The sequence below is a fragment of the Herpailurus yagouaroundi genome, unplaced genomic scaffold, assembly GCF_014898765.1.
Source record: "Herpailurus yagouaroundi ecotype Mexico unplaced genomic scaffold, PumYag 217, whole genome shotgun sequence".
NCBI classification, from domain to species: Eukaryota; Metazoa; Chordata; class Mammalia; order Carnivora; family Felidae; genus Herpailurus; species Herpailurus yagouaroundi.
The window spans coordinates 1,989,084-2,013,020 of NW_024412448.1; the positions used below are offsets into that span (position 1 = coordinate 1,989,084).

General features: G+C 53.1%; 1 long non-coding RNA gene across 1 annotated transcript; it reads right to left on the reverse strand.

Moving 5' to 3' along the window:
- Nucleotides 1-11,438: 11,438 nt before the first annotated feature.
- LOC121018150 (uncharacterized) lies at nt 11,439-12,872 on the reverse strand. Its single transcript, XR_005785046.1, has 2 exons — nt 12,718-12,872; nt 11,439-11,542 (listed from the first exon to the last, which is right to left on the reverse strand). It is a non-coding gene; the product is annotated as an uncharacterized LOC121018150 (long non-coding RNA).
- Nucleotides 12,873-23,937: the final 11,065 nt, after the last annotated feature.

Consider the following 23,937-nt stretch of genomic DNA (forward strand, 5'->3'; position numbering starts at 1 on the left):
ACAAAATAACAACGAAGGGAAGTAAAGCCTGTGGTGTTGCCATCCATTTGCCTGTAGTTCGTCATCTGTGCGCAGGGATTTTTCATCACATAATGATCGCATCGCATATTAGACGCCGGCTTTCTGCCTGTTCTGCTGAGCATAATCTCGTGACCTAGAGACATCGGTCTTGGAAAATCGTCTTAATGGCTACACTGTATTCCGTATTCTGAATGTGCTATCATTTATCTGACATTCTCAGGGAGGAAATTGTTTTTTGCTCAGTGTGGGAGCCTGTGGGACGCCAGTGCGCAGGGTTCATTTATTCCAGTCCCTAAAATGCTTGTGTAACAACTTGGGGGTGTAAGAGCTGGAGCATTCGTATATCTCAGAGTGTGTGTGTGTGTGTGTGTGTGTGTGTGAGCGTTGACATGCACACTCAGGCACGTGTGAGCACGTGTGTGTGCCCGTATGCTTAGACCTACCCTGTAAGAAGTTCCTGGAAATATGTCCTAAAATAAATAATATAAAACATGTCCCAAGAGCTGAAAACATGTATCGAAACAAATACGTAGAAACGAATGTTCAAGCAGTATTATTCGTCATATCCAAAAGGTAGAAACAATGCAAATGTCCATCAACAGGTGAGTGGATAATCAAAATGTACTGTATCCCAACAGACAAAAAAACCCTCCAAAATGTGCTATATCCATACAATGGAATACTATCCAGCTGTAAAAAGGAGGGAGGTACTGATACATAACATACAGATGCACCTTGAAAACCTCATTCTTTTTTTTTTTTTTCAACGTTTATTTATTTTTTGGGACAGAGAGAGACAGAGCATGAACGGGGGAGGGGCAGAGAGAGAGGGAGACACAGAATCGGAAACAGGCTCCAGGCTCCGAGCCGTCAGCCCGGAGCCCGACGCGGGGCTCGAACTCACAGACCGCGAGATCGTGACCCGGCTGAAGTCGGACGCTCAACCGACTGCGCCACCCAGGCGCCCCTGAAAACCTCATTCTAAGCGAAAGCAGGCCAGACACCGAAGGTCACATATCATATGATCCCCCTTGTACGAAATATCCAGGGTAGGTAAACACATAAGGACAGAAGGTCGGAGGCTTCTAGGGTGAGGGAGGACGAGAGAGCGATGGCTTCATGGGTCTGGAGCGTCCTTTCGGGGGCCTACAATGTTTCGGAACTCGTTAGAGGTGGTGGTTGCGCAACATTGTGAACGTGCTAAGTGCCACGGAATTGTTCGCTTTTAAATTGGCTATTTGAAGTTATGTGAGGTTTATCTCAATGGTTAAGCAAAAAAAAGCAAAGTCACACTAACTCCAAAAATGATGGCTAATGACTTCACGCCTGGCTCCCACGCAAATTACCCCTTTCGGGTCAAATTACTTCCTGTTTCACCACCCAATTCCCAGAACCCCGCAGCAGAGGCTCCGACCTTGTGCGATCCAGGCGCCCGGCCCCGTCATCCTACGCCCCTTCCTTCCCTTGCTTTGTTCCAGGACCTGTATTTGTCAGAGAAAGGGCTTCAGTCGAGATGGGGCATCTGAATGCCCTTTGCTGAGGACTTTGAACCTTACTTCTTATTTTTAGACCATGTCCAAAAGAAACAAAAAGCCTAGCAGCCTCGAGGCAGGGTTTGGGCAGTGGCCAAACGCTTTTGAGATTCTACCGTCCTGCTCACGAACACCCAAAGGAAAGTTGGATCGGCCGCTGCCCCAGTGAGATGCTAATCGAATAACCGAGGGTTTATTTGTCTCCTTAAGCCAAACCCAGGAGCCCAAATCCCCTTTAATTCTCCTCGAAGACTGCAAAGCAGTCTCCCCACGTGAAATTAGTTAGGAAGCAGCCCCACCTCCTAGAAGGGCTTGGAGAGCCCCCTTGGCCATCCCCCGTCCCCTCAAATCTCTTGCTAGCCCAGGGCAGCTATTATAAGACAGACTTAAACCTTTGGTTGATCTGATTGCTTCCCGCTGCAGGTGCACACAGCACTCCTAACACTGGCTGTCAAGTGGTCCCTGTCGTTGTAACCTTGAAACCGGGGCACAAGGAGGATGGTTAGTGTTCTTTCCCACCTCACAGGCCAGCATCCACCTCCCCACATCATCAGCAGCTCTGTCCGTGAAAATCTTCCGGAAGCACCTAAGCGAGCTGCGCCGGGTACCGGGCCTATCTCCGTTCTAGCACCTGTCACGCCGTTTGGCAATTGCTTATACGTAGGTCAGCTTAGGTGCTTTTGGTTGCAGTAACAGAGGCCCAGAATCAATTTGGCTTTATTAATGAGGGGCCTTGCTATCTCCACAGCAAGAGTGGTGGGGGAAGGGCAGGGAGCAGGCTACGGTCAGCTGATCAACGATGTCACAAGAGGCAGGCGCCTGGGTGGCTCAGTTGGTTAAACATCCGACCTAAGCTCAGGTCTGATCTCACGGTTCGTGGGTTCGAGCCCCGTGTCGGGCTCTGTGCCGACAGCTCGGAGCCTGGAGCCTGCTTTGGATTCTGGGTCTCCCTCTCTCTCTGCCCCTCCCCCACTCGCACTCTGTCTCTCTCTCTGTCTCAAAAATAAATAAACATTAAAAAACAACAACAACGATGTCGGATTCAGCCTCTTTCTCTCCCAGCTCTGCCTCCCCCAGGGCACTGGCTGTGGCACCAGGCTGGTCTCCCCAGGGCTACTAGATGGCCAAGGTAGCTCCAGACATCAAGTCCAGAGGACAGCATCCGAAGGAAGAAAAGATTCCTGAAAACCTTTCCCAGAAGTGCCTCAGCAGACTCCCTCAGCGCCCCTTGATCAGGATGGAGTCACATGTTCGCTCATGAGCCAATCACTGGCCACGGAAATAGGAGGCTCTGGCTCAAACTGACCAGTGGTTGTTCGAGTGTGGTACCCAGACCCGCACAATCAGTACCGCTGGAGAACTTGTTAGAAATGCAGATTATTGGGCCCCATCCCAGAACCACTGAATCAGAATCTCTGGGGGTGGGCCTCAGCAGACTGCCTTTTTTTTAGACTATATTTTATTAGCTATAATATAGTTAATATTATAGATTTTATAAACCATGGTTTAACCGCTGTTCGACCCAAGATGAACTTCTAAATTGCCTATGGGATTTCCTAAATACCAGGTCCTAAGGTTGTGTAAAATGAGAGGCATATGATTTTCTTAAAAAAAAAAAAAAAAAAAAAAAAACGAAAAACAAAACAAAACATTTTACCTAGGTTAAACTGAAATGCTGCTAATTTTTTGTTTCCAGATGGCATTTTAATGGGTTTTCTGGAACATTCTAACGCGTGGTGAAGTTTGAGAATCCCTGCTTGAGACTCACCATTTGGGATGGAGTGTCGTTACCTATTGTGGAACGAACCACCCCAAAACTTAGTATCTTAAATGACAACTATTTTGTTTGCTTGTGACTCCGGGTCAACAGTTCGGGCTTGGTTCCCCTGGCGGGGTCTTCAGTCTCTCCTCTGATGGGATTGTCAGATTTAGCATTAAAAATGCATGATTCGGGGCTCCTGGGTGGCTCAGTCGGTTAGGAGTCCGACTTCGGCTCAGGTTGTGATCTCACTATCCGTGGGTTCGCGCCCCGCATCGGGCTCTGTGATGACAGCTCAGAGCCTGGAGCCTGTTTCAGATTCTCTCTCTCTCTCTCTCTCTGCCCCTGCCCTGTTCATGCTCTGTCTCTCTGTGTCTCAAAAATAAATAAATGTTAAAAAAAAATTCTTTTTTAAATGCATGATGCCCCATTAAATTTTCATTTCAAAGAAACAACAAATAATTTTTTTAGTCTGTCTCGGGCAATAATTTATGCTAAAAAACTATTCATTGTTTACATACAATTCAAATTTAACCAAAAATTCCGTATCTTCTTTGGCAACCTAGCCCAGGGCCACTTTCGTGGCTGTGGTCATCTGACAGCCCGGCAGAGCCTGGACAGTCTGATGGCCTCGCTCATCCAGTCTGGCTGCGAGGTGGCCTCTCCCTCCAAGTGCTCTCTCGCCCTTAAGGAGGCCAGCCTGGGCTTTCTCACAAGGTGACAGGAACCTTCCAAGAGGGCACAAGTGGAACCGCAAAGCCTCTTGAGGTCTAGACTCAGAATAACGTCGTCCGGCGATAGGTCTGGCCTCCGCCCTCGGCTACTGGGAAGTCTGCCAGCGTGACTCATGATGGACTTCGGGACATGTCACATCTCTCGCAACCCCCCGAGGAGCTGGTAACTGAAGGTCAGCGTGTGGCGGGGTGAGGTCAAGCTCCAGGGAGATTCTGGACGGCGAGCCTCAGTGAGCCTCCCTCGTTGGCAGTGCTCTTGTGGGCCGACACACAGCGTAGCCAGGAGGAGGTTACGTGGTCCAGGACCCCACAGGACGAATGACCAGAAGCTTCACGTTTGGACCCCTACCTGCCATTCACCTGTCCTCTGGCTGGTCCTGATTTGTATTCTTTTGCTGTAATAAAACCGTAATGCTAAATATAACCCCTTCTTGAGCTGTGAGTCATTCTGAGTGAGATGTCCAACCTAAGGGGGCTTGTGGGGACCCCCAAATTCATCGCCAACCCCTGAACTCGTGGCTGGTGTCTGAACTGAGGGCAGTCTTGTGGACGACAAACCATGCGGTTTGCTTCAACGCCATCACACGCCGCTTCCGGAACATTCTGTGGGTCAAAGCCACTCGCAAGGTTAGACCAACTCAAGGGGCTGGCCAGTAGACTCACCTCAGAATGGAAGGGTTGGCAAAGTCACCTTGCAAAGGGACACTCGTGCAAGGACGGAAGGAACTCGTGGACAATTTTTTGCAAACCTACTGCAGGTGCAGTACGTGCTGGGGAATAGACACCAGGACGAGTACCGTTCCCTTGGTGGCCTGGACCCACTGGACTTGCCCCACTGGACTTTCACTCTAAGCTCCCAAAGGCTGGGACAAGGTGTCTTCACCTATTTCCCCATCGCCTGGGTCATCCGCTGCACATGAGAACCACCCAAAGAGTTTTTAGACCACCCATTCATTGTTGGATGCACCCAAGAGCCGATGATTCTGAATCTGGGGGCGGGGGGCGCCTAATCCAGACCTCAGAAGTTTTAAAAGCCTCCCAGGTGGTCCCACTGTTCAGCTGAGGTTGAGAATCACTGCCCAATAGAACGGGACATCCAGGAGCTTAAAACCTGCAACATTCAGACACTGAGATCCACGTAGAGGGCACGGAAACCCAGGCACTGTTAAGTCAGGGCACAAAGATACAAGGTATTAAATGCTGCACCAAGAATGCCTGGGAGGGACTGGAGGGAAAGGTAAGTGTCCGTTTCTTGGCCGGATGCCCAGAGGCCCGTCGAGGGCTTATTCTGTTCCTGTCCCTCCCAGGGGCTCTGCTATCTCAGCGGAGAGCATGGCTAAACCCCCCCAATCTTCAGAAGACTGCTCAATGGCTTGGCTACTGTCCCCACTCCCGGCTCTGGCTTTCCTTTCTCTCGGATTTGGTCTAAGCAGCGGCGCGGTCCTGGGGCCAACTCCTACTTGCTCGCGAGATCGTGAGGTTTTCGGGACTTCGGCACAGCAGTTGTCAAACACGGCCGTTACTAAAAAGAATAAATGATGCAAACGTACAGCGACAGGGATTCTAGAAAAAGATAATGAAAACCCAAACGCATCGCTTCCTGATTACTACGTTTTCCTGTTCTCTGTGCTCCTGAGGCCGCTTACGTCCACGTAAGTGTTCACACGGTGGAAATACCAGATGAACGGTATCGAGTAGCTCTGTGTTCACGCTGATGGATCGAAATCAACCACAGCGGGAGTGTTGACGCCACAGAAAGTGGTAAATACTGTAAATCATGGCTTTTTTTTTTTTTACTTTTGGTCCAAAGAGTCAGTCATTAAAATTTACCAATGCACCCCTAGATCTAAAAGTTAAAAAAAAGAAAGTGGAATGGGACGCCTGGGAGGCTCAGTGGGTTAAGCGTCCGACTTCGGCTCGGGTCATGATCTCACGGTCCGGGAGTTCGAGCCCCGCGTCGGGCTCTGTGCTGACAGCTCGGAGCCTGGAGCCCGCTTCGGATTCTGTGTCTCCCTCTCTCTCTAACCCTCCCCTGCTCACCCATCCTTTAGGGCTGATGGTGGGAAGAGTCCTCCCCAGGTCTGCCCCTGGGGTCCAGCGCTCCCCTAGTCATACACCCTGCAGCCTTGACCGAGACCTTCCCAGCATCCACACACCAAGCTGGTCAAGACCCTCCTCGGCCCTGGCCGGAGCCCAGGTCCCTGCCGCCTTCACCCGGTTAGGATCGGTGCTCAAAGGAGCTGCAGGCGGGGCCACCAGAACTCTGTGCCCCCACATGCCCCCTCCCGAGGACACGGCTCCCCCAGGCCAGCGGGCATAACCAGGTCTAACTCAACTTTCGGTCTCCGCAGGGGTCACCCAAGACTATAACACCAGTGCTTGAAAGGAAGTGTTTTCTCAACACCAGGGGAACCTTCTGAGGACTTAACACCCTCCTCACAGCCTCTCCTGCACACAAATAGCAGCTGGGGGGGGGGGGTGGAGGGGTGCCCCTAACCCACCTGACAGGCTCCTCAGGGGGGTCCTGGGCTCCAGCCCTGCTTTGGGCAGCCCTACACCATGTACCAAAATTTCCCATCCTTTCTCAGCCCATGACACACCGATGAACTTCCCATCCAGTCACGACCCACGGGGGACAGAGCAGCAGAAACAGACCATCTGTCACTCGCCCTTGGACCCCAGAGCCAGTCCTGCCCATTGAAGTGTGTGTTATTTGCACGTTGGAGAGAAATGTGTTTTCTTCATGTGTAAAAGCTGAGGCACCTCTCTCTGAATGACAGAGGCTTGTTCACAAGACTCAGCTATTTTTTTCTAAGCCATTATTCTAATTTTTTTCTAATTTCTAATCCAAGTAGAATTTACATGCATTGAAAAGTATACATCTTAAGTATACAACTGGATAAGTTTTGACAAATACATATCCCAGTGTATCCCACACTATTACCAAAATACAGAACATTTCTCTCATCTAGAAAGTTCCCTCATGCTCTTTGCCAATCAATCTCCACCCCTCCTCCCAACACCCCCACCCCAATAACCGTACCCCCCATACCCCCTCCCAACACCCCAGCCCCAACATCCCAACACCCCCACCCCAACACCCCTGTTCCCAACAACCCACACCCAATACCCCACCCCCAACAACCCCACCCCCAATATCCCCTCCCAACACCCCACCCCCAACATGCCCAACACCCCCACCCCAACACCTCTGTCCCCAACACCTCCACCCCCAACATCCCCAACACCCCCACCCCAGTACTCCCACTCCCCAAACCCCCACCCTACCACCCCTATCCCCAATACCCCCCTCCCAACACCCCCACCCCCAATATCCCCACACCCCCACCCTCAACACCCCACTCCCGACACCCCCACCCCGAATACCCCACCTCCAACATCCCCAACACCCCCACCCCCAACACCCCCACCCCAAGGCAACCACTGTTCTGATTTCTGTCACCAAAGATTAGTTGTGCCTATTCCAGAACCTCACAGAAATGGAATCACACAGAATGAGCTCTTTTGTGTCTGGCTTCTTTAACTCTGCATAAAGCCAGATAATTATATTTAAGCAACTCTAATTCTCTATGCAGTCTGTGTGCTGGAGAAGGCTTCTAGATTTGGAATCTTTGTGTTGGGGTCCAAAATAGCTTTTGTTGGGCCAAGCACTTCTTTCCTGCCTCCCCACCTCTCCCCCAGCCTCTGAAGACCCTATTTTATACAGAGAACTTCAAAAGGACCTCTGAGCTCTGGTTCTCAGACTTCACCCCTGGAGCCAGGGCAGAGCGTGACAGCCTCTCTCCGGATGGGACATTGCTGCAGGAGGGCCAGAGACCACGCGGTCTGGTTCAGAAAACAGGAAAGGGAAAGTTCCATGTCCGACGAGTGTATTAATTTCCTACCGCTGCCGTGAGAAATTGCCACCCAGTCAGTAGCTTAAAACGACAGAGATCTGTCAGGTCACAGGTGAGATGTCCAGGCTCCAACTGGTTTCTCTGCTCCAGGTTCTACAAGGGCAAAATCAAGGTATCAGCCAGCCTGGGCTCTGATCAGGAAGTTCTGGGAAGAATCATTTCCAAGGTCGCTCGGGTAATTGCCAAGTTCAGTTCTGTGAGGTTGGAGGACTGAGGTTCCCCCTTCCTTGCTGGCTGTCAGCGGGGGCCGATCTTTGCTCCTGGAGGATGCTGACATTCTTTCTCTTGTGTCCCTCCAACAATGGCAGGCTGGCTTCCTGTCATCCGTGAAATCTCTCTGCTTCCTCTTCTGACCTCAGCTGGAAAAAAGTTCCTCTGCTCTGAGGGGCTCGTGCTATGAGATGCCCCACCCCTCACCAATAACGCAAACTAACCTCCCTGTTTTAAGATGTCTAACTTTAACTATACCCGCAGAGTCCCGGCGGCCACGTACAGCGTTTGGGAGTCAACAAGACCACCTTCTGGTTTGATAAGTCACTAGGAAGGCTCATAGAACTCAGAAACAAAAAATGCTCATGGTTAGGGTTGATCACAATGAGAGGGCACCGATGAAAATCAGCAGTGGGAAGAGGCTCGCGGGACAGGGTCTGGGAGAAGCCAGGCGCAAGCTTCCAGGCAGGGCCGTGCGGATGGCCCTTCATTCTCCCAGCAAAGATGGGTGACAGCACACATGGGGCACTGCCAGCCAGGGCCACTCACCCGAGCCCTGGTATCCAGAGTTTTCGGCGGGTCTAAGTCCTGTAACTACAGCTGATTGTTGGCCATGCTGACCTCATATCCGCAGCCCCCCCAGAGGTCGAGCTGGGACCCTGGGGCCCAAGGCTCCCACCCTAGAACTCATTGTTATCATAGACTGGCTGGCTGGCCCAAGATCCCCAGAGACACAAAGACACTCTTACCAGACAGGACCTTCCAAGGGCTCAGAGGTAACTTCCCAGGAGCTGAGGACAAAGACCGAATCCCTCTTTGGTCAAGGTCAGTCTCTGAACACCATGACACTAACATTTCCACCGGCTCCAGGATCGAGAGCGAGAGCGGCTCCAGGATCTAGAGCATGTCCTTGGGGAGTCATTGTTCTGCTAATCACAGCTTCAGTCTCCCGGAGTCCAAGGGAGCAGGGTTTCCCAAAGTGTATCCTTTGGAACCCAAACCCCTCCAGCCGTTCCCAGGAAGGGGCTGTGGTCAAACAGCTTTTGCGACCGTCATCCCCCCGTACCTTCCTTTCTCAGAGACCCACTTGGGCTTCAACGGAAGCCCAGGGAAATCCTGCCATAAAGACCCCTACTGCAGTGCACTTAATCCACATTGCCCAAACTGTCTTCTCTGGGGAGCCATCTTGCTCCCTCAGGCGATCTCTTGTAGGGTTCTACCAGAGATACCTGGGGGAGGTGGGACTGTGCCGGAAACCATGTTTGCAACCTGGAGCCTTGCCACCAACCCCTTCCTCAAGACAGTTTGAACGCCTCCCCTCTCATCCTGACACATTTTTGCACACATGGTGAGCGTCTTTCTTGTATAGAGCGGGTTCAACAGAGCCCAGGCTTGCTTTGAACTCCAGCTCCAGGGCTTTCTGACTCGTGACACTGCCTCGTAGGTCTCTGAGCCTCTCTGAACCTCAGTTTCTTCATCAGAGTTATTGTTTTAGTCATTGTGAATTAAATTAGGTAACATACACAAAGTGCTTAGCTCATCGTATACTCCTGACAGATGCTAGCTTTTATGGTATTTATTTATTTACTTTTAAATGTTATTTATTTATTTTTGAGAGAGAGACAGAGACCGAGAGTGGGGGGGGGGGGGGGGGGGGGAAAGAGAGGGAGAGAGAGAATCCCAAGCAGGTCCCGCACTGTCAGCACAAATCCCGATGTGGGGCTCGAACTCCCAAACCGTGAGATCATGACCTGAGTCGGAACCAAGAGTCGGGGGCTTAACCAACTGAGCCATCCAGGCACCCCAGTATTTATTTATTTTAAATGTTTACTTATTTGCTTTGAGGGAGGCAGCGCAAGTTGGGGAGGGGCAGAGAGGGAGGGAGAGAGAATCCCAAGCAAGCTCCACGCTGTCAGCACAAAGCCTGACGCGGGGCTCGATCTTACAAATTGTCAGATCAATGACCTGACCCAAAATCAAGAGTCAGACACTTAACCGACGGAGCCACCCAGGGGCCCCTATAATATTTATCTTCTAAGAATAAAACGTCTTGGGGCGTCTGGGTGGCTCCGTGGGTTAAGTGTCCAACTTCGGCTCAGGTCATGATCTCACAGCTCCTGAGTTCAAGCCCCGTGTTGGGCTCTGTGCTGACAGCTCAGAGCCCGGAATCTGCTTCAGATTCTGTGTCTCCCTCTCTCTTTCTCTCTGCCCCTCCCCTGCTCTCTCTCTCTTTCTCAAAAGAAATAAACATTAAACGAAAAGAAAAGAAAAGAACTAACCTCCCCTGCTGCCTTGTCATCACTGTCAACGCCAGGTCCAAAGACCCCGTGAAGCATCTTGTAGGATGGTCCTGATTTTGGCCCAGGGGAACCGAACGTGGCCAAGCATTCTGGCAAACGTAAGTGGTACTTCTCTCGAGGATCCCAAGGATCTGACGAGCTAACTAACCCAGAAGGATCCTATCTAACGAGTGTGTGGTGAACGAAGGGCACCCCGTTCAAGGTGACCAGGAGGCCTCACGCTCTTACTTGCCGGCACTTTGTCAGTATTTATTGAAAGCGATCGCTCTGCGTGGAGCTGCTCCTGGAAGGGACACACGGGCCTCTGACCTAACCCCCGAGCCTCCCCCATGTCCAGAACCAAGCAATACTCTCCCTTAGGCCCGCACGCCGCTGCTCGGCCTTGTTAATCAGCCATCCAAACGAACTGCAGAATGACCGTCAAGGCCGCCACACGGCCCGTGTTTTCTCTTTGGGGTCTGTCCCCAAAGCTGGGTGGCCCTCCGGGTTCCAAGTCCTCCTAGACCTTCTGCCTGGCCTCATCTTTTCCCACACGGTGGCTCTCACTCTCAGCCCAGCCGTGAGGCCGATGTCCGGCTTGGGGATTGTTCTCTTGGCTTTGACCTTGGGGCCCCTTCAGGACACAACTCCTGTATCACTTTCCATCATCACAGATAAAGGCAGGTGGAGCCCCCCCGCCTGATGCCCCCGCACGTTGGGCCCTGCGTACATCTACGGGCAAAGCTGAGCCCTCCATGGGAAGGGACAACTTGGAAAGCATCTTGGAAGAGGCCGGGTGGACCGCACTACAATCCAAAGCTGGGCATCCTGCGTTCAGAGTGGGCAGCGAAACAGTCAGATTTGGTTTGCTTTGCTTTTTTTCTTACATCTGACTCATCTTCTTTATTTTTATTATTTTATTACTTTCATTTCAAGAGAGAGTGGGGGGGGGCAAAGGGAGAGAGAGAGAAAATCTTTTTTTTTTCTTTTTTGAATGGTGATGGTATTTATTCGGGCAGCCTTTGTCTTCTGTGTCCCATTAGCCCTGGGTCCTGGCATCTTGTGTCTTCAGGATTCAGCATATTGAGCCCTGATCGGGGAATGTTAGAGGGTCAGAATAGGTAGGTCGTGCTCAAGGAAATGAAGCTGGAGATATTTGTAGAACCATTTTTCTTCTCTTTTTATTATTATTTGTTTGTTTACTATAATTCATTGTCCAGTTAGCTAACCTACAGTGTATACAGTGTGCCGTTGGCTTCGGGAGTAGATTCCCATGATTCATCACTTACATACAACACCCAGGGCTCATCCCAACAAGCTCCCTCCTCTTCAATGCATCACCCATTTTCCCCAAGAGAGAGAATCTTAATTTTTGAAAAATGTCATATTTATAGTTGAGACAGAGAGAGACAGGGCATGAGCGGGGGAGGAGCAGAGAGAGAGGGAGACACAGACTCCGAAGCAGGCTCCAGGCTCCGAGCCGTCAGCACAGAGCCCGACGCGGGGCTCGAACTCACAGACCGTGAGATCGTGCCCTGAGCCGAAGTTGGATGTTTAACCACCTGAGCCGCCCAGACACCCCTCCCCAAGCGAGAGAATCTTAATCAGCTTCCATGCTCAGCGTGGAGCCCGACCCAGGGGCTTGATCCCATGACCCTGGGACCATGACCTGAGCCGAAATCAAGAGTCAGATGCCCAACAAGGTATCCCTACACCTGATTCCTCTTCTAAGATAACCCTATGCTATTACGAATAACATGGGGGCACCTGGGTGGCTCAGTCAGGGGTTCATCTCTGGGGTCGTGAGTTCGAGCCCCACGCTGGGTGAAGAGATTACTAAAAATAAATAAACAACAACTTAAAAAAAAAAAACAACAGAAGAACAAGCATGATGGAGTTGGTGATTCTGCTAACAGCACAGGCTCGGGGCTGAATTGGGTACCAGGTCCTGTGCGTCTTTTCCTTGCACTGTCTCATGTAACCCCGCCATGGTTACCCCATTACCTGTCATTACCCCAATTTACAGGTGAGGAAGGGGTAAGTCACCTGTGTGGGGTCACTAGCTGGTAGGCTTGTCCTCCAGGCCCGCGTGCCTCAGTACCCCTAGCTCTGCCTTGCTGTGGCCCCCCGCCCCCCCCCCCCCCCCCGGCCACTGCCGCCATCTCCCTGGGTCTCCTTGGCCTGAGACACAGATGTGCACCATCTGGCAAGCAGCCTTGGGCCCTGTGATCCCTGAGAAAAATGCCTGGGGCTCTGGAAAGTCACCTGTTTCAAAATGAAGGAACCAGGTGGACTCTCCGACCGACTTCCTTCCAAGAGGCTCCTGTGCGTCCAGTCGTCAGGCTCCCAGCCCAGCCTCACTGCACGTTGATCCTTCCGTCCCCTTTCCTGGGTCCCTCACGGACAGCGGTGGCTCGAGTGCCCTCTCTTCTCCCGCAATGGGTTTTCTGTGTCTCCCCCCCTCCCACCCCCTGCCTCGTCCAGCCCCTGGCCGCGACACTGGTCCAGCCTCGGTCTTTACTGCCATCTAGTGGCCCCCGGACTTACCGCAAGGAGGAGTGTTCCAAATCGGAAACCAGAATTCCAGGCGCCTTTGAAATGCTGTAGTTTAGCCTGTTTCGTCCCCACGTCTCCACGGGGCAAACCCAGGCCCAGCCCTCTGACAGCAACAGGCTTGGTGTGGCCCTGGGGGACCTGCTTGAGGGGGAACGGATGCAGCTGTTCGTCCTGCGGAGGACCCCACCCGTGGGCGCTCGCCCCCTGTCTGCGGGAGGGTTTCCGACTTCAGATGGAGAGCTCAGCTTCCCCCTGGCATCCAGGCTCCACGTCTCTGCCCACCAGAGGCCAGGGGGTGTGGAGGGCAGGGTGGCCAAAGTCCAAGAGGGATGCAGAAAGCAGAAGTTGGCCCCGTGCGCAGGGGCGGGTGGGGGGCGAGGGCAGAAGCCTTCCAGAGGCAGAGACGCAGGAGTGGGTTTGTGTCCGGGCAGGAGACGAGAGGCGCAGAGCTATCTCTGCCCCGGGCTGGCCCTCTGAGGAATCAGGTGGCCAGGGTTCCCATCCTGACCCTGCCGCTCACTCGGAACATCTTGGAAAAGGAGTCACCGTCCACCTCTGGGCTGTTGTCAGAATCCGACGGAGACGGATATGAAGCCCCGGCCCACAGCAGGCCCTCGTGTGAGTTTCCTGTCGCTCTCCCCTCACAGATGGCCACAAGGGGGTCACTTAAAGCATCAGGAAGTACTCTCTCCTAGTTCTGGAGGCCACGCGTCCAAAACCGAGGAGTCCGTGGGCTTGGTTCCTTCTGCCGGCCCTAACGCAGACTGGTCCAGGCCTCCTCGCTCCTGGCTTCTGGGAGTTGTGGGCAATCCGCACGGCATCGTCCCTGTGGGCACGTGTGTGTGTGCGTGTGCGTGTGTGTGTGTGTGTGTGTCTTCTCTTCTTGTAAGGACACCAGTCATACTGGATTAGAGCCCCAACCCACACTAATCAAGTATACCTTCAACTTGGCTCGATTACATCTGCAATAACCCTATTTCCAAATAAGGTCACGTTCACAGGAGGTTAGGGCTTGAGTATGTCTTTTGAGGAGGGGACACTATTGTCCACGGCAACCCTCAGGCGGATCGTGCATCATCGGGCTCCCATCTTCCCTCGGGGTCAAGAGCAAAGTCCACTTGTGTCTGATGTCCCGTGGGCCCCCCATGCCGGGTTTGCCCGCTCTGACCTCAAAATGTCAGTTACATCTGGCTCGCTCACCTCCCACACTCAGCTCCATTACTCCCCGTCTTTAAAAGGCTACAGAGATGTCCCTACCCCCGGGAGTGGCCCCAGATCAGTCCCCAGGCCCCACCTTGTCTCACCGTCCCCCAAGGCCCTCACGGGTGTCAGGCACCTGCTGCAGGGGGCGGCTGTATGAAGCATGTTTTAGGGTCAACACCACCAAGCGGACGCCCCTCAGCGGAGCAGAAACCCCTCAAAGTCGGCAGAACTCAGAAGATGCCCTCACTGCCCGATTCATCCCGGCAGGCCTCTGAAGGACAGGGGTCCAAACAATTGTTCTGAGTGTAAAGGAATGTTCTAGAAAGTCAGGCTTTTGTGGGTCAAGTGGTCCGCTTTTTAGTATGTTAAAGAAATATTTTGCCCAAGAGCCTGGGATAAAGGAGGAGATAAAAGCCTGGCGGCCAGGGATGTACTGACCGGGGAAAGATGTTTGAGACGCCCGGCCCCCGTCAGACGGCCTGGAGGGGCAGGCGTGGAGCCAGCCGAGCGGGCCAGCAGACCGCCCTCACCCCTACCCAGTCTCCTGGACCCGTGGCCCCACTCCCTGTGCAATCATACAAGGCCCTAACGAAACGCTGGTCTAAAAGGGCCTGATCTGCAGGAATGTTCGAGGCAAATTAAATACACAGCATCCGAGAAGCCAAGTGGCTTAGGAAAACGCATTCACGGCACAACAAAAGACAGAACAGTTGGACGAGCAAGCGAGACACAGCCCTAATCGGCGGCCACATTTTGTTTGCGCCCCACAATCGCCTATTGTAGAGAAAAAAAAAAATTGTAAAGAAGAAAAAAAAAAAAAGAATGCGTTGAAGCCTTGAAATTAAACACTTAAAAAAAAAATAGGCCGATGTTCTCAGAGACCGAGTTTCAAAAGACAGCTTTTGTTCCACACTCTGGGCTCTCTCAGTCGGCAGCAAATGCCGTCTCCACCTGACGGGCACCGCAGAGATAAGCCGGAAGCACCGTCTTAAACAGCGCGGGGGGCAATTTTCGCCTCTACCTTATCACCACCTTCAAGACGCATTATTTTCATCTGAAGTGCAGTCCCGGTTTTGCAGGGGGGGGGGGGGGGGGGGAGGGGGGAGAAAAAACCTTTTCATCTCTCCCATCCTCGTGTTTTTCCTCTCTCTCTCCCGAGGGAAGCTTGGGGGAAGAACATTCGTCTGCTTGCCATGGTTTGGGAATCCCATAAAACACTCGGGAGGGTGGAGTGTTTCACACTGATAAATAAACCCCCTCCCGGCCCAGCAGGTGGCTCCTGGACACGAAGTCTCGGCCACCGCGCAGACCTGGTGCTGGGGACCGACGTGGTCGGGCAAAGGGACGGCCACCCTGTCCCCACGCCTCCCACCTCTGAAAGCGGGGGTGGGGGGTAGGGGGGGATGTTGGAAGGCCCCAAGTGCCCTTTATCTATGCTCCCCCCTGCGTTTACCCCACTCCCTCTCAGGCACCACGGGCTTTCTCAAGGCCAAGGGCGGCTTTTGCATGTTCATTTACCCATAACGCAATTGCAAGCCAGCCTCCCAGTGGGCCGGAGAAGTGACTTTTCCCTTAAACCTGTTAAGCAAACCAAGGGCCTGGAGGCTAAATTTTCCCTGTCCTTTGTCATCTCTGCCACCGAAAAACAAAATAAAGGAGAGTTCCAGAACAACTGGACGAGTGATGAGGAGGCAGGCAGCCGCAGGACGGTCTGAGCCCTGGGGACCTCAGAGACCACCCAGGCCATTCGGGCAGAGGGAGGCAAAGGACCCAAACAGGGCCGCGGTCCGAGGAGATGTGGCTCTCAAACCCCGGCACCTTGCCTTCGGGAGTGTCCACTCTCCTCCTTGCTCATTCCTTTCTTCGGCCATTCCCGAAATATCCTCGGTACCACTCTGTGCCCTGCTCTAATTACTGAGGACATAATAATTTAACAAAAACCTTCCCCGCATTCACGGAACCCAAGCTGTATGGTGAGGACAGACAGCAGACAAAAAAGATTTACGCTGATGACGCTGGGTGACCCATTAGCAAGGCATCGCCGGTGGATCAGAAGCGCGCCCGGTCGCTGCCGAGTCATGGCAGCACGAGCCATCTCTGGGGACGACGTCTGGTTCCCTCTGACTCCAGCTAGGTCATACCTCCCTCCAACCGTGTCCCACGACTGTCAAGCATCTCTGCTCTAGGGACCCTCGGTTAGAGCCAGAATACCAGCGCAACAAAGGCTGACAGCCCCCCGGAGGGCTTGCCATAGCCTACCCTGGAAAGGACCCCCATGCACCTCCTTAACACCCCGGGCGCTGGGCACTTATGCGGAGAGAGCCCCTGTGCGCAGAGGGACATCCCGTCTGATGAACACACGTCTGTCCCGCAGGGGCATCTCCAGCAGGTAGGAGAGAGATATGGCAGGCGCCAGGGCGTGGGTCTAAACACTCTGCTCCCCTCCTACCATGACTGAAGGACCGCGAGCGGCAGGAACCCGGTCCCTACACATGGGTGACATGTGACCGTCCTCAGGCTGTGGCTGCAGGATTACGGAGCACTGTCTTTCACGTGAGCGCTGACATCCGCTGACATCCGTAGTGGCTTCAGCGACGAGCACCCCTAGAGGGACAAAGATTGGGCTTCATTTTATCATCTTGAGCGTCCTTCCTTAGGGCACGTGCGCGCCCTCCCCCCTCCCCCTTCATCGGTCATCTCTCTCTTCCTCCCTCCCTCTCTGTTTCTCTCTAACGCAACCAGAAAACATGGAAGGAGAGGGCACCTTATGTCCGTGTCGCATTCCAAGGTGATTCCAAGACCTGACTCTCAGACAGACACCAACGGGCTATTTGGGTCTCCGCTCGGTGATTCATCCTTTCCTGCGAGCGCCCCCCTCTGGAGAGCTGGAGAGGTGCTCCCGCAACCCCGGGCTCACTCACAAACCTTTACAAATGGGCTTTGCCCCGTGCGTCTATTTTACACCCAGGAGATGGGTCCACGTGGGAATTGTTTTGCTCCAAGCAGCTGGTGCCAGATTGGCTTCCTAAGTCCCCACGGTCCTGGGGGCAGAGCTTCGGACCCCATGATCCTTCCCTCGAGGCAGACAGACACCCACAGGCTACAGGTACCCCGGGGAAGGGCCGTGCAGGTGCTGCTGGGGCTCGGTTCCCCTCCAGGGTGGGTGCGATAGAGAAACCCTGCTTTCTAACACCCACACCCAACAATCCTGCCGAACCGTCACTGGCCCCAAGAACAACCCACCCAGAATGCCTTGCAACCTTTTTACCCGAAGAAACAATGTATCCTTGGCTTCCCAGCCCTAGCTTCCCTCTGGTGAAATGCAAAGGAAAAGGGAGGGAAGAGAAATGAACTAACATATTAGGCTCTCCCCGCACAGGGCACCGTCCAGGGAGCTTACTGAATGTTCAGCTAATCCTCAGCAACCCCAGGGACGAGCATTGTTTCTCGTTTACAAAGCAGGAAATGAAGGCTTTTGCAGAAAGGTAGTTAGCCGGGTCAAGGTTTCTCAGCTAGACTAAGCCCGAGGCAGGATGTCAGACCCCCAAAGCCCACCCCTTGCTGTCCCGGAAATGCCCATCCCAGCTGCAGCAGAAACAGCTCCAGCCAGGCTGCCCGGCACTTGGGCAGACTCTGCCGTTACACTAACCTTCTCAATTCTCCCCACTGCTCTCCAACCGGGCTGTCCCCTTGAGGGCTCTCCTTCCTGGTTCTGCTTCCTAGGTTTGGCAGTGTCTCCAGGTTCAGGGCTTAACTCCTGCTTTTCTCTTGTCTGCTACTCGCCTTGGAGAACGCCGCCGTCCTGCCCGATTCCGCCGTCTCTGTGCTTGGCCTGCACCTGCTTGGCCCGCACCTGCTTGGCCCTTGCACGGGCTCCCAGGGGCGTCCCAGCCGTGCGAACGGTACCTGTCAGGTGTGACGCGAGAGCTGCCGCGTTACGTGACTCCAGGGAGCACAGATTTGTCTCGACATCTTGCCTCTTGCCTCTATCCTTATACCCAACTTAATTCCAGCTGGATTCTAGATATCGATGTGGAAAAAAAGGAAACCACCAAAGTGCTAGAAGAAAATCTGCACGGATGTTTTGAGGTTCTGGAAACTGGGAAAGCTTTCCAAGTGTGGTGGGCATAAGACCAAGTCAACGAATTTAGGAATACGAGAACATGTTTTTTAATCTGGGGACTGAATTTGCCCATCAAGCAGGTTGGGGAAGCCTCATGTTCTTAGCTAGGAGTTGTGCCTCCACGCCTCGGTCTGAAACCACTCGGGGAGAAGAGGTAGCTAAAACTGGGTCTTGGATATGCATGGGAATTTTTTTTTAAGTTTATGTATTTATTGAGAGAAAGAGAGAGAGAGAGGAAGCAGGGGAGGGGCAGAGAAAGAGAAGGAGACACAGAATCGGAAGCAGGCTCCAGGCTCCGAGCTGTCAGCACAGAACCCAATGCGGGGCTCGAACTCACAAACTGGGAGATCATGACCTGAGCCAAAGTTGGACGCTTAACCCACTGAGCCACCCAGGTGCCCCATGCATGGGAATTTTTAAGGGGAAGAGCAGGGAAGGGACCCAGAAAGAAAGCATGCGTTTGGTTCATTTGAGCTCAGTAGCATAAACTGTCCTTTTAGCTGTGTTTCCATGTTTTTATAACCCATGTAGGTCATAGCCTAACAGACAGTGTCTGTCTCTCTCCCTCTCCCTTTCCTTCCCTCCTCCAGCAAGAGGCTGAAACATTTCCCCACTGGCGGGGAGCGGGGAGATGGGGTGCAGGGAAACCATGAGGATTGTAATCGAATGTTTACCTGGCTTCCGGAGCGGCCTCAGGCTCGAGGGTATAAACATAAGAACATAAGATGCTTTTATGTGTTGTCTAATCAATGCCATCAGCCACACTCTGTCATCTCCTGCTGACATCTGAGGCAGGTCCCACCGCCTTCTGGTCACTCTCTGTGATTAGAATTCATTCCCTGGGGCGCCTGGGTAGCTCAGCCGGTTAAATGGTCAACCGTCTGACTTCGGCTCAGGTCACGATCTCGCGGTCCGTGAGTTCGAGCCCCGCGTCGGGCTCTGTGCTGATGGCTCAGAGCCTGGAGCCTGCTTCAGATTCTGTGTCTCCCTCTCTCTCTCTGCCCCTCCCCTGCTCACGCTGTCTCTCTCTCTCTCTCTCTCTCTCTTTCCAAAATAAAAAAAAAATAAAGAAAGAATCAATTCCCTCTGGTTTCCTCTCAGTCCAGCTCTGAGCCCTCGGGTCTCTGTCCCTGCCGCAGCCTGAGACAGGTGTGGGCAGGGCTCCCGCCCCATCCGTCTCTGACTTGGTCTCCTTCCATTGGTCCAGGGGAGTTGCTGCCCTCCAGGTGGTCTCCATGGAGATGGCAGGTCCCTCCCCCTCCGAGTTTCTTGGGATGATGTTCAGACTCTGGGCATCTCCATGGCTGAGGACGCCCTCTGAAAAGACGCCCATGTCCGCCCAGGCCGTGCCAATGGTCTGGGCCCTTAGCCCTCTGTGGAGTGTCTCCGGGCATTTCACGACTGCTGCCTATCCTCGGTGTCATGGTCATGCGCACAGAACCCTAGGAATCAGTGAGGCGCTCTCCAATGACTCCTAAGAACTAGGAAGAAATGGGTAGGAGACCCCCTGTCCTCTCTTCCCGGTACCTGCACCCCAGAATGTTCCAGGTGGCAAGGGTTTGTCAGTTCCTATGTCTGCATGTGCACCATACCCAGAGGCCCAAGCCTGGCTCTCCCAGGGACGCCTTCTCCACTCCTGAGAGCAGGACAGGGAAAACTGGAGCCCCGGAGGCACCCAGCTAGGGGCTGGCCCCCCAGGGCCTCTCCCCACAGACCCTGTCAACGGCTGAGAGTTATCCCGTGGAGCCCCACTGTGGGGAGGGAAACACTGCCTCGCTTGGCACCCTCCCCCCGCCCTCACCGGAACATAAAATAAAACCACAACAGAATAAACACTCATAATCCAAGCAATTTGTATGCACTATTTCATTTACCCTGAGAGGAATATTCTAGTTTTGCCTCCAAAAAGTTGAGATTTAGAGACGGTGTTTTGTCCAAGATTGCATGATCAGAACAGTGGATTCATCTGTCTTACTGTATAACAAAGAAATGTTACCAATGTCAGTGACTTACCAGGGCGGGGGGAGGGGGCCAACAATAACCAGGGAGCCAAGTCTAGCCCAACATCTGTTAACCTAAGGCTCACAGGCGAAGGGTGGTTATTCCTTTTTTTTTTTTTTAACATTTATTTATTTTTGAGAGACAGAGAGACACAGAGCATGCATGGGGGAGGAAGAGAGAGAGAAGGAGACACGGAATCTGAAGCAGGCTCCAAGCTCCGAGCTGTCAGCACAGAGCCCGGTCCGGGACTCGAACCCACGAACCACGAGATCACGCCCTGAGCCGGAGTTGGACCCGCTTAGCCGACTGAGCCACCCAGGTGCCCCTGCTTTTTCCATTTTTAAATGGTCAGAAAGAAAATCAATCCGAAAGAGGACTATTCTGTGACAGGAGAGATTTATGTATGATTCAAATGTCAATGTCCATAAATACAATGTTATTGGACCCGGCCGCACTCATTTGTTTATGAACCGTCTGTGGCTGCCTAGCCCTACACGGCTGGAGTTAAGGAGTTGCGACAGAGACCATCTGGCCTTCACAGTCTAAAATAATTAGTAGCCGGTCTTGTGAAGAAGAAGTTAGCCAAATCCTGCCGATATTTCTTTTTCTCCCCCACCCCAGGCGTCTGGACCGGCTAGGACGGCTCCCGGGCTGCAGGGTGGGATCAGGCGGGCTCCATCTGTATTCGTCGGGGGCCAGCAGTCACGGGGACACGGTCCTTCTCATGGTGGATAGAGGACATACGGCAGAAGTGCCCTGGGCCACACGGTCCCTTCCCCCCACAACAGCCACAGGCCCTGCCCGATCTGGCAGGAGGGACTCGAGACTCACACCCCAAAGGGCAACAGTGTCTCGTTCTGACACAGGTGGGGAGTGGAGAGCTGGGAGCAAAGGTCTCATTGACCACAGGCGGGGCCCCGGGATTTGAACTGGGGGCCGTCTGACCCAAGAGTCTGTGCACATTCCCCTGCCTCACGGGTTTGCATCCCGGGCAAACCGTCACAGATGCCATAGAGCAAACAGAATGGGAAAACCTGGGGGGAAAAGAACGAACAAAGGTTTTTCCCATCGTTCTCCACCCATCCCTGGGCGCCGCTGGGCACCATCCGGCACCCCCCGCCTCTCGAGTGGCCGAGGAAGCAGCGAGTGTAGACAGAATCAGGCCAGAGCTGGCAAGAGCACTCTATTCTGCAGGAATGCCATTGTGGGTAACTGAATAGCACGCTGACAGGAGAAACAGGAAAATTCAAAGACCATCCTTCAATTACCCAGCAGGCATCCTCAGAACAAGCCTCTTTCAGAGTCAGAATATAAATAAGTCTTGTGTGTCTGGAAGCCCTCACGGACGAGAGAAGCGGACTTTACCATCCACCCCCCTCCCCCCCCCCACCTGCCAGTTTTTCACCGAAGCAGGAAGGAGCAGGCCCTCTGTAGAGCCTGCTGGTTGTCAGATATGAAGCCCGGTGGCGGAAGTCGGGAGCCATCGAGGGTCTGATGTGCTGAACATCGGGGCCGGCAGCCGCGCGGGAGAGGGTGACGACTGGGCGCCCAGGCTTTCCAGCGGCTCGGCGAGCACCCCCTCCGCGGCCCACAGTTGATTCTCCGTGTCATAATGGGATCGGACGCTTGCCAAGCAACCGACAGGAGGGAGAGAGGATTTATAAAACACGTACAAGCTCCTCACTCTGGTAGCTGCCGCTTTGAAAGAAAGACGGCGGGGAGAAAAGAAATGTAGCAGATAATAGAGCGACACTGACACGTTGTGGGACGCGGGGAGATGTAGGAGATTTTCTTGTCAAGCTCCGCGGAAAATCAAAGGGGCTGAGAAGCAGTGGACGTGCAGGATCCACGAATAACCACATGTCAGAAATATTGTACTTGACGGGCTGTCTCCTGGGCTCCAATCCCGACAGCTAGTGTCCTCCTGAATCGTGGCCCGGATGAAATCAACTACTCTGGGGCAAGTGCTTTACCTACGTAGGTAGCGGAATAAAAACTGCCCCTTATTGAGCACTTACGTGTGCCAGGCACAACATGTTTTGCAGACAGGGTTCCGGTTAACCTTTCCTGTGGGGGGAGGCGTAACGATGCCCACACTGCACGCGAGGAAACGCACTGAAGCAAAGTTTCGGCGACTTGCCTGACACTTCACCTCCAAGTGGACGCGATTGAGACGATTCGTGTCGCTGCGACATCGTTTGGCGAGAATCGAAGTCTGTCCTCTCGGTCACGAGCTCCCCGCAGCCCTGACTCACCTGCTCGTCACACCCTCAAGATGAGAAGCGGCCAAATCAATCCCCAGTCTGTCCTGCTCCGTGGATCACTATTGTCCGGAAGAATGCTTACGTCCAGATTATTTCAAGTCCCCCCACGCCCTCGAGGCGTCAAGAACCCCCTTTCCCTCTTTTGGTGGTGCATGTGACTCTCGATCTCAGGGTTGTGGGTTCGAGCCCCACATTGGGTGCAGAGATTACTTTAAAAAAATAAAAAAATAAAAATAAAAGGATATTGCTGTCACGGTACGCCCCGAAATAATTGAGCATGGCTTTCATTCACTAGAGCTATACATTTATTTGCATTTTTTTTTCTTTTGGGGCAAAGTAAAGCACAAAGAAATGTCCAGATCTTCAGCGTAAACCTGCTGAGTTTTGACAGATTCCTATACTGGGTGTGGCAAACCTCTATCACTATACCCGGCATCGCTATCATCCCAGAAAGTTCCCTCCCGTCCCAATCAGTTCCACTCCTAAGTCCCAGAGGCAGAGGAGATGTGATAATGTGCACTTGACCGTGAGATCCATTGACCTTACCATATAAATAGTCCATCATCTGGAAACATCTGGACTAAGAGAACAGTAGAATGGCTCACTAAAGGCTCGTCAAAGGCACCTGACCGGGGTAACGTCCTGCCGTGTAGCCGAACCATCCTCTAGGATAGAGTGGATGTGCTAGATGGATGGCCAACAGGTGATGCTCTGTCCCCAAGTGCTAGAACACAATGGGACTACACAGGGCTGAGAATCCCAGGAGCAAGCGTCCCTGGGGGCCACCTTGGAGCTGCCTATGAACCTCTGAATAGCCCAGAAGCACCAGTGAGTTAATGCCTGGGAAGTCAACTGGGACCCATGAGGGACAGGAGTCAATGGAAAAGTCCTTCCCCTCTGCCCTCTCAGGCAGACGGTTCTGAGATGCGTTTCATAAGGCTCCCGAGAAGGTCCCGGTGAAGTCAAGCACCGGTCACTGGTGGCGGTAAATTAATGACACATTCTGGTTGATATTGGTGTTCCCTCCTCCCCTGTCTCGTCCCCCAGCTCCTCTCTCCTTGAACAGGATTATTTCCTAAATAAACAAGCCTTAGTCGCTGGCTCTGGTCTTTGGGTGTGTGTGTCTGTGTGTGTGTGTGTGTGTGTGTGTGTCTGTGTGTGTGTGTGTGTGTGTGTGTGTATTGCGGGGAGGGGTACTAAGACCCAGATAGGCGCGTGGTATTTGTGGTTGTTGGTTACTTACCGAGATACAATTCTATACAGTAAGATGCACAGTTGTTAAGTGCACACTTTGATGGGTTTTGACAAACGCACATACGCCTATGTGACCAACACCCT